General features: G+C 41.6%; 2 pseudogenes; one reads left to right on the forward strand and one right to left on the reverse strand.

Moving 5' to 3' along the window:
- Positions 1-14,467, forward strand: part of LOC134481225 (partner of Y14 and mago-like) — an 84,919-nt pseudogene extending 70,452 nt beyond the window's left edge.
- Positions 1-17,790, reverse strand: part of LOC120099626 (uncharacterized) — a 94,854-nt pseudogene that overhangs the window by 63,492 nt on the left and 13,572 nt on the right.

Consider the following 17,790-nt stretch of genomic DNA (forward strand, 5'->3'; position numbering starts at 1 on the left):
GGGAATTAGCTTCTGGGTCAGCAGCATCCCAAAGTCTCCACACGGCTACAGTTTTACTCAGTCAAATTTCTCTGCAGGAACAGCTTCTTTTCTGCAGAAGCAGACACCCAAGAGCCACCAAAATTGACCATATGACTAATGCTCATACAATGATTGCTCCATCTCCCTTGGGCAGCCTGTTCCCACACCTCAGTACATTTTGCTCTCTTTTACAAACCCATATTTGTAATCTCCTGTGTATCTTACTTTCTTCTGAGCATGTCTCTTTCTCTTAAGCCTCATGATTATGTCCATAATAAAAATTATCTTTAATAAAAGGCTCCAACTTTTCTGATAAACTGTTTAATCCCAAAATTCTTTTCAATATTGAAGCTGGGAATCCTGGATTGTTCTTAGTCAAAGTTCCTAAAATTCCCAGGGAACTCGTCAAGTTGCCAAGGTCAGCAGAATGGAGTTGTGTCTCTGTCCCCTCACTGCTGAGCTGTGCTGGCATTTGAGAAGCGGCAGTCGTTGAGAAGTTAGTTCCCTTAGTATACCTGGGGAAAAGGACCAACCTCATCCTGTCAGACACAGGGACACAGAGGAGAAAACTACTTACTAAATTTGATACAATCCTTCCTAAATTCCCCATTGGATCCCACTTATTCCTTTATCATCTGATCTAAGCTGACCTCATGCCTGTCCACTCTTTATCAAAACGGTGTCTACAAAACAATACAAGCCAAACAACAACAACAACAAGAAAACAACAACAACAGCAAGAACAACACATTTGCTGGGGCCTCCTGCATTAGCCCTTATTCAAGAAAACGCCGGCCCAGGAGCGGCAGGACCCCTGCCTGAGACACCGCCGGAACCTGAGGGAAACAGACCGGATAAACAGTTCTCTGCACCCAAATCCCGTGGGAGGGAGAGCTGAACCTTCAGAGAGGCAGACAAGCCTGGGAAACCAGAAGAGACTGCTCTCTGTACATACATCTCGGACGCCAGAGGAAAACACCAAAGGCCATCTGGAACCCTGGTGCACTAAAGCTCCCGGAAGGGGCGGCACAGGTCTTCCTGGTTGCTGCCGCCGCAGAGAGCCCTTGGGCAGCACCCCGCGAGCAAACTTGAGCCTCGGGACCACAGGTAAGACCAACTTTTCTGCTGCAAGAAAGCTGCCTGGTGAACTCAAGACACAGGCCCACAGGAACAGATGAAGACCTGTAGAGAGGAAAAACTACACGCCCGAAAGCAGAACACTCTGTCCCCATAACTGACTGAAAGAGAGGAAAACAGGTCTACAGCACTCCTGACACACAGGCTTATAGAACACTCTAGCCACTGTCAGAAATAGCAGAACAAAGTAACACTAGAGATAATCTGATGGCGAGAGGCAAGCGCAGGAACCCAAGCAACAGAAACCAAGACTACATGCCATCATCGGAGCCCAATTCTCCCACCAAAACTAACATGGAATATCCAAACACACCAGAAAAGCAAGATCTAGTTTCAAAATCATATCTGATCATGATGCTGGAGGACTTCAAGAAAGACATGAACACACTTAGGGAAACACAGGAAAACATTAATAAACAATTGGAAGCCTACAGAGAGGAATCGCAAAAATCCCTGAAAGAATTCCAGGAAAACACAATCAAACAGTTGAAGGAATTAAAAATGGAAATAGAAGCAATCAAGAAAGAACACATGGAAACAACCCTGGATATAGAAAACCAAAAGAAGAGACAAGGAGCTGTAGATACAAGCCTCACCAACAGAATTCAAGAGATGGAAGAGAGAATCTCAGGAGCAGAAGATTCCATAGAAATCATTGACTCAACTGTCAAAGATAATGTAAAGCGGAAAAAGCTACTGATCCAAAACATACAGGAAATCCAGGACTCAATGAGAAGATCAAACCTAAGGATAATAGGTATAGAAGAGAGTGAAGACTCCCAGCTCAAAGGACCAGTAAATATCTTCAACAAAATCATAGAAGAAAACTTCCCTAACCTAAAAAAAGAGATACCCATAGGCATACAAGATGCCTACAGAACTCCAAATAGATTGGACCAGAAAAGAAACACCTCCCGTCACATAATGGTCAAAACACCAAATGCACAAAATAAAGAAAGAATATTAAAAGCAGTAAGGGAAAAAGGTCAAGTAACATATAAAGGCAGACCTATCAGAATCACACCAGACTTCTCGCCAGAAACTATGAAGGCCAGAAGATCCTGGACTGATGTCATACAGACCCTAAGAGAACACAAATGCTAGCCCAGGTTACTGTATCCTGCAAAACAATCAATTAACATAGATGGAGAAACCAAGATATTCCATGACAAAACCAAATTTACACAATATCTTTCTACAAATCCAGCACTACAAAGGATAATAAATGGTAAAGCCCAACATAAGGAGGCAAACTATACCCTAGAAGAAGCAAGAAACTAATCATCTTGGCAACAAAACAAAGAGAATGAAAGGACACAAACATAACCTCACATCCAAATATGAATATAACGGGAAGCAATAACCACTATTCCTTAATATCTCTCAACATCAATGGCCTCAACTCCCCAATAAAAAGAAATAGATTAACAAACTGGATACGCAACGAGGACCCTGCATTCTGCTGCCTACAGGAAACACACCTCAGAGACAAAGACAGACACTACCTCAGAGTGAAAGGCTGGAAAACAATTTTCCAAGCAAATGGTCAGAAGAAGCAAGCTGGAGTAGCCATTCTAATATCAAATAAAATCAATTTTCAACTAAAAGTCATCAAAAAAGATAAGGAAGGACACTACATATTCATCAAAGGAAAAATCCACCAAGATGAACTCTCAATCCTAAATATCTATGCCCGAAATACAAGGGCACCTACATATGTAAAAGAAACCTTACTAAAGCTCAAAACACACATTGGACCTCACACAATAATAGTGGGAGATTTCAACACCACACTCTCATCAATGGACAGATCATGGAAACAGAAATTAAACAGAGATGTAGACAGACTAAGAGAAGTCATGAGCCAAATGGACCTAATGGATATTTATAGAACATTCTATCCTAAAGCAAAAGGATATACCTTCTTCTCAGCTCCTCATGGTATTTTCTCCAAAATTGACCATATAATTGGTCAAAAAACGGGCCTCAACAGGTACAGAAAGATAGAAATAATCCCATGCGTGCTATCGGACCACCACGGCCTAAAACTGGTCTTCAATAACAATCAAGGAAGAATGTCCACATATACTTGGAAATTGAACAATGCTCTACTCAATGATAACCTGGTCAAGGAAGAAATAAAGAAAGAAATTAAAAACATTTTAAAATTTAATGAAAATGAAGGTACAACTTACCCAAACTTATGGGACACAATGAAAGCTGTGCTAAGAAGAAAACTCATAGCGCTGAGTGCCTGCAGAAAGAAACAGGAAAGAGCATATGTCAGCAGCTTGACAGCACACCTAAAAGCTCTAGAACAAAAAGAAGCAAATACACCCAGGAGGAGTAGAAGGCAGGAAACAATCAAACTCAGAGCTGAAATCAACCAAGTAGAAACAAAAAGGACCATAGAAAGAATCAACAGAACCAAAAGTTGGTTCTTTGAGAAAATCAACAAGATAGATAAACCCTTAGCCAGACTAATGAGAGGACACAGAGAGTGCGTCCAAATTAACAAAATCAGAAATGAAAAGGGAGACATAACAACAGATTCAGAGGAAATTCAAAAAAATCATCAGATCTTACTACAAAAACCTATATTCAACAAAACTTGAAAATCTTCAGGAAATGGACAATTTCCTAGACAGATACCAGGTACAGAAGTTAAATCAGGAACAGATAAACCAGTTAAACAACCCCATAACTCCTAAGGAAATAGAAGCAGTCATTAAAGGTCTCCCAACCAAAAAGAGCCCAGGTCCAGACGGGTTTAGTGCAGAATTCTATCAAACCTTCATAGAAGACCTCATACCAATATTATCCAAACTATTCCACAAAATTGAAACAGATGGATCACTACCGAATACCTTCTACAAAGCCACCATTACTCTTATACCTAAACCACACAAAGACACAACAAAGAAAGAGAACTTCAGACCAATTTCCCTTATGAATATCGACGCAAAAATACTCAACAAAATTCTGGCAAACCGAATCCAAGAGCACATCAAAACAATCATCCACCATGAACAAGTAGGCTTCATCCCAGGCATGCAGGGATGGTTTAATATACGGAAAACCATCAACGTGATCCATTATATAAACAAACTGAAAGAACAAAACCACATGATCATTTAATTAGATGCAGAGAAAGCATTTGAAAACATTCAACACCCCTTCATGATAAAAGTCCTGGAAAGAATAGGAATTCAAGGCCCATACCTGAACATGGTAAAAGCCATATACAGCAAACCAGTTGCTAACATTAAACTAAATGGAGAGAAACTTGAAGCAATCCCACTAAAATCAGGGACTAGACAAGGCTGCCCACTCTCTCCCTACTTGCTCAATATAGTTCTTGAAGTTCTAGCCAGAGCAATCAGACAACAAAAGGATGTCAAGGGGATACAGATCGGAAAAGAAGAAGTCAAAATATCACTATTTGCAGATGATATGATAGTATATTTAAGTGATCCCAAAAGTTCCACCAGAGAACTACTAAAGCTCATAAACAACTTCAGCAAAGTGGCTGGGTATAAAATTAACTCAAATAAATTAGTTGCCTTCCTCTATACAAAAGAGAAACAAGCCGAGAAAGAAATTAGGGAAACGACACCCTTCATAATAGACGCAAATAATATAAAGTACCTCGGAGTAACTTTAACAAAGCAAGTAAAAGATCTGTACAATAAGAATTTCAAGACACTGAAGAAGGAAATTGAAGAAGACCTCAGAAGATGGAAAGATCTCCCATGCTCATGGATTGGCAGGATTAATATAGTAAAAATGGCCATTTTACCAAAAGCAATCTACAGATTCAATGCAATCCCCATCAAAATACCAATCCAATTCTTCAAAGAGTTAGACAGAACAATTTGCAAAATCATCTGGAATAACAAAAAACCCAGGATATCTAAAGCTATCCTCAACAATGAAAGGACTTTAGGGGGAATCACTATCCCTGAACTCAAGCAGTATTACAGAGCAATAGTGATGAAAACTGCATGGTATTGGTACAGAGACAGACAGATAGACCAATGGAATAGAATTGAAGACCCAGAAATGAACCCACACACAAATGGTCACTTGATTTTTGACAAAGGAGCCAAAACCATCCAATGGAAAAAAGATAGCATTTTCAGCAAATGGTGCTGGTTCAACTGGAGGTCAACATGTAGAAGAATGCAGATCGATCCTAACTTATCACCCTGTACAAAGCTTAAGTCCAAGTGGGTCAAGGACCTCCACATCAAAGCAGACACACTCAAACTAATAGAAGAAAAACTAGGGAAGCATCTGGAACACATGGGCACTGGAAAAAATTTCCTGAACAAAACACCAATGGCTTACGCTCTAAGATCAAGAATTGACAAATGGGATCTCATAAACCTGCAAAGCTTCTGTAAGGCAAAGGACACTGTGGTTAGGACAAAACGGCAACCAACAGATTGGGAAAAGATCTTTACCAATCCTACAACAGATAGAGGCCTTATATCCAAAATAAAAAGAACTCAAGAAGTTAGACCACAGGGAAACAAATAACCCTATTAAAAAATGGGGATCAGAGCTAAACAAAGAATTCACAGCTGAGGAATGCCGAATGGCGGAGAAACACCTAAAGAAATGTTCAACATCTTTAGTCATAAGGGAAATGCAAATCAAAACAACCCTGAGATTTCACCTCACACCAGTGAGAATGGCTAAGATCAAAAACTCAGGGGACAACAGATGCTGGCGAGGATGTGGAGAAAGAGGAACACTCCTCCATTGTAGGTGGGATTGCAAACTGGTACAACCATTCTGGAAATCAGTCTGGAGGATCCTCAGAAAATTGGACATTGAACTGCCTGAGGATCCAGCTATACCTCTCTTGGGCATATACCCAAAAGATGCCCCAACATATAAAAAAGACACGTGCTCCACTATGTTCATTGCAGCCTAATTTATAATAGCTAGAACCTGGAAAGAACCCAGATGCCCTTCAACAGAGGAATGGATACAGAAAATATGGTACATCTACACAATGGAATATTACGCAGCTATCAAAAACGACTTTATGAAATTCTTAGGCAAATGGCTGGAACTGGAAAATATCATCCTGAGTGAGCTAACCCAAACACAGAAAGACATACATGGTATGCACTCACTGATAAGTGGCTATTAGCCCAAATGCTTGAATTACCCTAAATGCCTAGAACAAATGAAACTCAAGACAGATGATCAAAATGTGAATGGTTCACTCCTTCTTTAAAAGGGGAACAAGAATACCCTTGGCAGGGAAGAGAGAGGCAAAGATTAAAACAGAGACTGAAGGAACACCCATTCAGAGTCTGCCCCACATGTGGCTCATGCATATACAGCCATCCAATTAGACAAGATGGATGAATCAAAGAAGTCCAGACCGACAGGAGCCGGATGTAGATCGCTCCTGAGAGACACAGCCAGAATACAGCAAATACAGAGGCGAATACCAGCAGCAAACCACTGAACTGAGAATAGGACCCCCGTTGAAGGAATCAGAGAAAGAACTGGAAGAGCTTGAAGGGGCTCGAGACCCCATATGAACAACAATGCCAAGCAACCAGAGCTTCCAGGGACTAAGCCACTACCTAAAGACTATACATGGACTGACCCTGGATTCTGACCTCATAGGTAGCAATGAATATCCTAGTAAGAGCACCAGTGGAAGGGGAAGCCCTGGGTCCTGCTAAGACTGAACCCCCAGTGAACTAGACTGTTGGGGGGAGGGGGACAAGTGGGGGAGGGTGGGGAGGGGAACACCGTTAAGAAAGGGGAGGGGGGAGGGGGATGTTTGCCCGGAAACTGGGAAAGGGAATAACACTCGAAATGTATATAAGAAATACTCAAGTTAATAATAAAAAAAAAAGTATTGCTCATGACATAAAAAAAAAAAAAAAAAGAAAAGAAAAGAAAATTCCTCCACAGACTTCTGTATAGCCACGTTGAAGGGGAGAATTTTTCAACAGAAGTTCCTTCTTACCTGTTGATCCTGGTTTTTGCCAAGGTGACCAAAAAGAAAAAATAAATCTAATTGGGACAATCTGTAAGCAGCTGCCTCAAGGGAGGGGCTCCTGGAATGTATAAGTACATCAATTCATCGAAGGGATAGTTATCTCTTGAATCCATTTAAGGTCTTTAGAAGACTTATGTTTCAAGGTTTTTGAAGTTTGCTTTCTGTCCATGGGATTGACAAATCCATCTGAATTAATTTGATGGGAGGAGCCTATTCTAAGTATCTATATTATAGGCCTTGAATGATTCAGACTGTCATGTTTCCACTCAGAGAGAGAAATATAATTCATATCTTATTCTTTTGACCAAAAACCATGTAAGGGACTGGAGCGATAGCTTGGTGATTAAGAGGCCCAGTTGCTCATCCACAGCACCCAAGTTCAAGTCTCAGCACCCACTTCATGACTCATAACCATTTGCAGGGTATAAAAACACCTAAATGAAATGTAAAAAACAATGTTATTTATCTTGGTGACACACATACCTTAATCTCAGCATTTGGAAGGCAGAAGCCCAGAGATCTCTGTGAGTTTTAGGTCAGCCTAGTCTACAGAAAGAGTCCCTAGATAGCCAGGGCTGCACAGTAAAACCTTGTTCCAAATATATATATATATATCTTTAAAAAGCAATGATATTGAAGCTGTAGTAAAAAAAAAGGTGTCCAAATTCTCCAACAAGGATAAGATGGGACAGATGCACTGTTGAATTATACCAGATATTTTAAGACTTTATGCGCGTGCGCGCGCGCGCGCGCGTGTGTGTGTGTGTGTGTGTGTGTGTGTGTGTGTGTGTGTGTGGTGTGTGTGTGTGTGTGTGTGTGTGGTGTGTGTGTGTGTGTGTGTGTGTGTGTGTGTGTGTGATGTACTTGTTATGGAGAGAGTCCATTTATACCTTCGGGAGAGTGAGGTCAAGTGTGTGGGTGTTTGTAGAGTAACGTTTTGCAATTTGTGGATTGCAATCACATTGTAATGTTATAGTTAGGGGTCACCACAGCACAAGGACTCTATTAAAGGGCTACAGCTTTAGGAAGGGTAAGAAGCACTGATATACAGGCTAGAGATCAATATTGAAGGTTTTTTTATTGTTAAAAAAGATTATTTTGAATAGCCAGAGGAATCCTGATCAAAACCACAAATTCTCCCAGTATCACATTACCTAATTTCAAAATTAGACTGAGTCAGGATAATAAAAGGCAGAATTTTATTTAAAAGCATGCATTATGTGTCAATGGAATAGAAGAGAGGACTGAGAAAAAAGTCATGTAGTTACAGCCATCTGATCGTTACTTAATAAAGGTGTGTTGGAGAACAGGTATTCTTAAACAGGTGATGTCAGGCAAATTGAGTAGCTACACATTGAAGAGTAACACTAGATCCCCGTCTCTCCTGCTCTATGCAAATCAACTCAAAATGGATCAAACTCGGTAACTTAAGACCCCAAAGTATTCTGGAGAGGATATCTTTGCTCAATCATTCATATAACCCAGATTAATCTCCATCCTATAAAGAAGTAAAGTAGGGAAGGACAGTGTGGCACATTCTAATCCTAACTAGTGCCTGCATAAACAGGCAAACTCTGTGAAGTCTAGGCCATCCTCTTTACATAGCTTGTTTTAGACCATCTAGGGCTTTAGAGTAAGATCTTATCTAAAAACAAAACCAAAATAAAACAATGATAGCTAATAAACAGTAAAATTAGTAGATGGGCAAATGATCTGAATAAAAATTTCTGTCTGTCTGTCTATCAGTTTCTGTTTCTCTGTGTCCTTGTGACTCTGTCCCTCATGTGTGAGCATGTGTGTGTTTCTGTGTGTGTGTGTGTGTGTGTGTGTGCGTTTCTGTGTGTGTGTGTGTGTGTTTGTGTGTGTGTGTGTGTGTGAGGGTGTGTGTATGACTCGGGCCTGCAGCCAGAACTGGATGTTGGGTAAATATTCTACCACTAAGCCAGAATTCCAGCCTTCAACTCCTAAACAGATGTACAGAAAAACAATAAATATGATTTTAGCCACCAAGTGAATACAAACAGAAACTCCACTGAAATTCCATGTCGCCTCATGCAAAAGGATGATTCTCTATGTAAAGAAACTTAGATCCTGGCCTGTTGACCCAAGTTCAATTCTTAAAACCAATGTAAAGGTGGGAGAAGGAACCGATTCCATACAGACTCTCTCCAACCCTCAGCTCTGCCCTGTGGTACACATATCCCCTGACTTATATATCAGTCACACATCCAAATAGTATTTGTTGTTTTAGTTTTTAATACAGAAATAAATGACTATAGGTTTACATTGCTGGTAGGAATGTGAATTATCATAATGGCTATAGAGACTAATATGGAGGCTACTGAAGGAACTAAAAACAAAACCACTATCATAATCCATATATACCACTCCTGGTGGATACTCAAGGGAAAATATGGAGTCAGCCTCAGAGTTTATCAGCACATGAACCGATGAAAAATTATTATTTTTTTTTTGCAGAAATGCCTGATGTCTACAGTGTGCCTGTGACTGAGCCTCCAGCTTATGTGGGACTTAGTCCTGGATCCAGACTTCCAATTCCTACAGGACCAGAGAGTACCTTACAACGACATTTCCAGAACAGGTCACTACAGGGCCTGAGGTTGGATTCCAGTTTGCTCAGGTTTCCCTCGAAATACTGCAATTTTGCTTTCAGTGGTATCTGACATCAATATGGGTATGAAATCCTGAAGTCTGAGGTGCCAAAGGTTACTGCCTGGCCTCAAGTCTTCCTTTCTATGGTTCTAGAGGTTACTTTTGGCCTGTAGCTCTGTGTTTAGTCACCTGATTGTAGACAGGCTATCTGGTCTGAAATTGGGTATCCAGTCTCCAACAGGTTTGCAGAATCTGGGGGTGACCAAACTTTTGACTCCATCTGTTCACCTTGGTGCTTAAGGTGTTGCCCCATGTTTGATCCTGTTGGCACATAGCGAGGACTAGATTGCCTCAGTCACTCATCTGAAATCAAAGTCAAATTCCCCCAGTCATCATAGCTGGACTGCATGCAGATCTAAGTTACAGAAACCAAAGTATCCAATACAGAAATAATTGAAATGTCCAAGAAAGAATTCACAGACTTACTATTCAAAAGAATTGATAATCATAAGGAGTCAAATTCATTCATGAATTAAGGAAATATATCTAAAACCTTGTCCAGATAGCCTCAAAAGTAAACGTAATAGTTAAGAGAACAGTAGTAGAATTTCAAAATATGGAGGAAAATCTTTGGAAGGAGATTGAAACTTTGAAAACTAAACTAATAAAAATGTTTGAAGAGGCTGGTCAAACTGGTAGAAACCACAACAAAGACTGTCATTAGAGATAAGATTACTGGGTTCAGTACCCACCTCCAAAAAAAAAAAAGAAAAGAAAAGAGATAAGATCATGGACAAGAACAAATCTCAGGCATAGAGGACAAGAGGGAAAATAAGAAGCATAAACAATATTCCAAAGATCCTGGGACACATTAAAGATTCCAAACCTAAGAATTCATGGGGTATAGCAGGGAACAGCCAAAGTAACATCGAATGGATGAGACAGACTTATATTTCAGTGAAATTCTAGCAGAAATCATCACAAATTTATAGAAATAATTAAGCTTGCAAGTATAACAGCCATGTAGAAATCCAAACAGACAGAATCAGAGAAGAAATTATCTGTGACATACAATCAGGATGTCAAAAATACAAAATAAAGAAATAATTGTAGCCAGGCAGTGATGGTGCATGCATTATGTTTAATCCCACCATTTGTGGGACAGAGGCAGGCAGATTCCTATGAGTTCAAGGCCATACTGGTCAAAAGATCGAGTTCCAGGAAAACTAGAGCTCCACAGTAAAACCCTGTCTTAAAAAAGGAAGGAAGGAAGGAAGGAAGGAAGGAAGGAAGGAAGGGACAAAAGAGAAGGAAAGAAAACTAAAAGAAATAATCCTAAACATGCAAGAAAATAACAGCTAACAAAGAACTGAACCTTGAAGCTGTGTTATGCTCTGGGAGCTAGAGATCTGAGATTAATGTCCTAACTTCCATCTCATCTCCAGCCAGGAGTGGGTGGGAGCAAAGTCCTTCACTTCAAAGCTCAAGCTTGCTCCTCTGGTTAGGCGGCTGCCTTGTTCCTGAGATTCATGCTAGGGGCTTCTGTATTTAATATTCCTGTAACTCTCCCTCCTTGGTATTTCTGCAACTGGGTTTGAATACGCAAAGGCCGTCAAACCTTGTATTCCTCTTGAAGTATTCCTGGATTAGAAGTTAACTCAGAGCAAACCAAGCAATTAGTAGTAATCAGCTGAGCTATTGACAGGTATACATGTAAAGTCTTTCCGAAATTATGAAGTGCATGTGAGCTCTCAAATATTGAATAGAGAAGTTGCCATCTGTCTATCCACCCTGTCTTCCCCATTGGTTATCAGGATCATATGCAATCTGAGTGCCCTGGCTTATTGGATGTTTTCCTGACTCTAGAGTCTCCATTGTCTGGTGTTATTCCCATATGCTGGGAAGAACTCAACTATGTTCTGAAGGATACACAGGGTTTGTGGAAGGAGATGAATATGAATGAGCCTTCTAGACTTAGAACAAGGGGTCACCTGGGAAGAAGCAGATCTGGCTGAAGAAAAGTGTTCTTCAGGCATCCGTCATGTCAGTGACATAAGGTGGTGGAAATTAAGAAGGTAGCCTGAGCAAGGTTTCCCTGTAGAGACAGTGGGTCATCTAGAAGACAGCTAGAATTTTTAACCCAGAGGCCAGGGAGTTGTTCTAAGTATATCCTCTCCAAACTCACTCTGTGGTGCCTGCATTAGGTTTAAAATGGACCTAACTCATCCACTAGACAGCAACAATGATGCATATAAAAGGCCTAGTCTACTTGAGTTCTCAAACTCAAAACGAACATTCACAATTCCAGATCCAACCCAGGTCACCTAAAAAGCAATTTTAAAAAGGAATGAATGCTGCCATTTATCAAGAGCTTAAAAGCAGGACAATTCCACTTATTACCCCTAGAAATTCATGTTTTGGGTTCGATGGCGACTCTCTATGTAACTGTCGAGACCAGCGGCAACTACACTGCCTCAACACAGAGACCCGATCGGACAAGGCACAAGCAACGGAGGGTCAAAGAAGGATACGTGCTCCAAGAATCCCAGCCTATGAAAACGAGTATGTGAAGTTTTTCAAGAATAAACCAGAACTTCCCCCAGGGCAGTGCCCTGACGCCACCACACAAGTCACCCCATCCAGACCTGACAGTGGTGAAGCAGGCCTCTCCAAGACAGACAAATGCAACCTGAAGGAGAAGAGGAGCCAGCCACAGGAGAAAGATGCAGAGGCCTTGAGCAGGACCCTTGATAAGCTGTTTGTGGGACACTCAGCCCAGACACCCAGTGCTCACCATGGCCCCCAAGCCACATCTCTAGCTGCTTTCCATACACCCGATTCTGCTGCTACCACAAAGAAAGCCAAGAAGATCAAGCACCTAAGGAAGAATCTGATAGGTGGAGGAGCTGCAGTAACACTTCCAGGCCGGGAAGTTCAGCAGAGAACAGCTGGAGAAGCTGACATGGCACAGGGTTCTGGAGGAGGAGCTGGAGGACTTGGAGTTGGGCCTGTGAGGCTTCAGGAATAGTGGAGTGGACTGAAGAACAAACCATGGGGTGCTCTGGGGTCCAGGGAGCATGGGCCACAACAGTCAGGAGGGGCACTCCCATACTGGCTCACTTTCCCCTCCTGTGGCCCGACTCTGTCCTCTAGAGCCTAGGATATCTTTTCTTCATCCCTTCTCCTTCTCAGCTCCCATTTTTGACCTTTTCCCTTCTATCCCATTGTTCACAATCTGAGTGATGACCCCAGGTACCTGTGCTGCTGATCTGGGTGTCTTGTTGAAAAGGAACCCCGAGAGGGTGGGAGTCTGTCAGGGATCTGAGGCTGAGGGTACAAGGAGTATCCAAGATTGGGAGTCTTAGTTCCTGTTCAGTGTTTATGAATAAGTTCTGTGGCCACCAAAACCACCACCACCTCCACCAACTCCTCCTCCTCCTATTCCTCTTCTTTCTCCTCCTCCTCCTCCTTTTCATCTTTTATTTAAGAATGTAAGAATAAATTCAAGTAGACAACAAAAAAAAGTTCACTTATTGTGTGTAGCAAACCTATGTCCTGTTGAGATATAGTGGTTTCCATAGATTTATTTATTCGCTTGTATTTGTTTGTTTCTTTGTTATTATGTCCACAGGTGTTTTGCTTGCATGTATATCTGTGCACTAGTGTGTGTGCCTGGTGTGTAGAAAGATGAGAAGAGGGCATGAGATCCCTGGGACTAGAGTTATGGAGTGCTGAGAGCTGCCATGTGGGTACTAGGGATCCAAACCAAGTCCTCTGAAAGAGCAGCCACTGTGCTTAACTGCTGCTTCATTTCTCCAGCTCATTTCCATATTTCAAATACAGAAATGTGGAATTCTTGTGATTAACCATCCAGGTAGACAAGGTCAAACAACGACCACACCCAGCTTCCTTTTTCCAGTGTATAGGCTCTGAACTTTTGTTTTGTTTTGTTTTGTTTTGTTTTGTTCTGTCTCCCATGATCTGTGAAGGGACAGCCTGTATCTCTTAAGCTGAGAAGGGCCTGAAAACATAGCCCTATTTTTATTGAATCAGGGAATGTTGGGCACTCCTACCCTAGAAATCTATCAATTTGAGCTTCTTCAAGATCTGATCAACTTGTGAGGAATTAACCCAGCACCATTGGTCACAAATTCATTTTTTCAGTATTTTTTCATTTATTGAATATTTTTACTTACATTTCAAGTGTTATTTCCTGTCCTGGTTCCTGGACATAAGCTCTCTATCCCATCCCACTTCTTCTATAATGGTGTTCTCCACCCAATTTCCCCCTGCCCCCCATATACACCTACACTGGGGATCCAGCCTTGGCAGGACCAAGGGCCTCTCCTTCCATTGGTGCCCAACAAGGCCATCCTTTGGTACATATGCAGCTGGAGCCATGGATCCATCCATGTATAGTCCTTGGGTAATGGTTTAGTCCCTGGGAGCTCTTGTTGGTTGGCATTGTTATTCTTATGGGGTTGCAAACCCCTTCAGCTCTTCCAATACTTTCACTATTTCCTCCAATGGGAAGCCCAGTCTCAGTTCAATGTTTGCTGCTAGCATTCACCTCTCAAGAGGCAGGACCACCGAAATGCGGATGCTTTATTCCTTGTTAAAAGGGAGAACAAATATATTCATAGGTGGGGATATGGAAGCAAAAGGTTGGAACAGACACTGAACAAATGATCATTCAGAGACTGCCCCATATGGGTATATAGGATGGATATATATATATATATATATATATATATATATATATATATGTGTGTGTGTGTGTGTGTGTGTGTGTGTGTGTGTGTGTGTGTGTGTGTATACACACATATACATATATACACATATATATTGCAACCAAAAGTAGATAAGATTGATGAAGCTAAGCAGTGCATGAAGACAGGAGCCTGCTCTAGCGATCTACTGGGAGGCACAGATGAACCATGTCAATTATAGAGGTGAATGCTAGACACACAGACACACACACACAAACACACACACACACACAAACTCACACACTCACATAGAAACACATACAAACGAACACACACTCATACAAACACATAAACATACACACATACATATATACACATAAACACACACACACATACTCACACACATACCCACACACACTCTCAGACACGAACACAAACACACATGCACCCTCACACAGACAGAGACACACATATACACTGACACACACACACAAATACACACACATACACAAACACTCACTCACACACTCATACACTCATTCACACACAGACACACACACACATACACACACATGCACATGCACAGACACTCTCACACACATACAAACACACACACACATACACACACAGACATAGACACACAAACACACACACTCGCATACATCCACAAATACACACACACACACACAAACTCACACACTCACTCACACACACACATAGACACACACACAAATGATCACGGACACATACACACACATAAACACACACACATACACACATACATATACACATGTAAACACACACACATACTCACACACATACACACACTCACACACACCCAAACACACATGTACCCTTACACACACAGATCCACACAAACACACATATACTGACACACACGCACACAAATACACACACACACACCCGCACCCACACACACACACCCGCACCCACACACACACACCCACACACACAAAGGAAAACTAAGTTTTTATCCAGCAGGTTTCCTGTTCAGTGAGGAATTAGTGGGAGCTATGATGTATACAAGTCTCTTAGACTCCAGCAGGCTGTGCTGCCCTGGCCTGTACTTATTTCCACTTCAGAAAATCTTTCTATGCAGATACTTGCTGGTCCTACCTGAGTTACAAACTTTGCACAGATAACCTAAACAACACAACACCAAATTCCCCAGAGAGAGGATTTGAAGAAAAGCCTTCAGTAAGCTTCATGTTGACTCATCATAGGCCCCTCACTAAAACTACCCTGCTTCCTTCATAGAAGAGCTTGGAAGCATCAGAGGAAGACAGTGACTCATAGTCAGTTTTCCGGAACTTTTCATAACATTATAGTTCACATGATATTAAAACAACCTCAATATCAGTCAGAAGGAGAATAATGAAATAAACTGCAGTGACTTTTCTGAACTACAACTTTCTGTACAAGACTGAGAGGGAATCTAGCCTGAAAGAATGCCAGGCCAACGATATAGTCAGGAAAACAATGTCAGCAGAGGGATGCACTATAAGATTCCATGTAAGATCATGGTGAAGCCAATAAGACAAACCAGAATCTTCAAGGGGGATACCTCTACTCAGGTAAGGTGAAGAAATCTAATCCTTATTTTTAAAATAGCCGAATGGCTAAAGAATGTGTTGACAAATAAGAGAGGGGGCTCTACCTGGAACTGGACAAGTGATGCAAAGACTGCTGGCCAGCACAAAACAGGAAGCTGAAGGTTTGCTGAGAGACCTAGGCTAAAAGGACTAAGTTAGGTCTAAGTTAGAGAATGACTGGACAAAATCAGATGTCATTATCTGGCGTCCCCGAATACCCACAAATTATAGGTCACCACAGCAATGTACACACACACAAACACACTCACACTCACACACACACACACACAAACACACACACACACACACACGAAAAATCAGACGTCGGCAGAAAACAATGAAGTTTCCATCATGCTGGAGGAACAACATAAAACAATGAAGTTTCCATCATGCTGGAGGAACAACATAATATAGACTATTCAAAGCAGATATTTTACGAATTTCTACTCAGCTATTTTTCCCTAGAGGAATAAAAGGGCCTAGATAGCATTCTTCTTGATGAGAATGGGGGTATATATGGATAACTTTGTTCTTGAAGTCTCAAATCTCTCATGCCAATTCTCTGCGTTTGAGAACCCCTTTCCACATCCCTGCTCTTCCAACCAGCTTCAGAGTATAAGGACAAGATATGAACTCTCTAGCAACACCCAAACAAAACAGGACTGACATGCTGATACTCAGGCTCTGTCTGGTTCCCAAGATTTAGGAAGCATGAAGAGATGGTCTTGATATACAGGGAAAACAGGGGAGAAAGAACAAATCCACCAAAAGAGGACAATGAGGACCATTTCTTTAGCATTTCCACCAGGCTCTCCTCCTCGCAAACTACTACCTTCCTGGAATCTCACAGGATAACTGTAAAGAAAATGAGCTCCAGGCTTTTGCTTCATCCATCAAAGCCCTGTGCAAGTCTAAAGAGGGGCTCCCACATAGCACCCTCCACACATAATGGCATGTAGTGCTGTGATGTGTGATCAACCTATCTCCCTGAATAAACTGCAGATTCTCAAAGAGCAGGAGCATTTGCTTTCCAAACATGCAGTTTCTTGAAAAAGGGCTATCTCAGGTTGGGGATTTAGCTCAGAGGTAGAGTGCTTGCCTAGCAGATGAAAGGCCCTGGGTTCGGTCCCCAGCTCCGGAAAAAAAAAAAAAGAAAGAAAAAGGGCTATCTCCACAGAAAGCCTTGTAAATGATCACATAAATGAACACTTGGAAGGGACATAGACATAGGTCAGTACATGTAACAGTAATGGACAGTTACATTGGTTTGTCTATGTTTATGATAAGACATGAGGACAACCTGTACCTGAGGCCTAACCCTACCTGCTGTTGCTTGGCTCTGGGGACACAGATGTAATTGCTGGCCTCCTCACAGAACCTCTTTGCTTTCTCATAGGATGCTGGCAGTTTAGTGTGCTCCACCAGCAGTTGTCTGTTCTCATTCAGCAAAATCCTTACATTGTTCTTCAATTGAATCCATTCACACAGGAGGGGGCAGTGCGTGTTGCTGAACCACAAACAATAAATGTCAAATCCCAGGCAGGTTCTATTTGCCTATCACTCCTGCAAGTACAATCATCCCTTCAAGGGCCCTCATCTCCAGACATCAACATGCTAGAGCCACAGTATACAAGTTAGCACCAATTAGAGGAGGAGAAATCCA

Source organism: Rattus norvegicus, chromosome 12, assembly GCF_036323735.1.
Source record: "Rattus norvegicus strain BN/NHsdMcwi chromosome 12, GRCr8, whole genome shotgun sequence".
Lineage (NCBI taxonomy): Eukaryota > Metazoa > Chordata > Mammalia > Rodentia > Muridae > Rattus > Rattus norvegicus.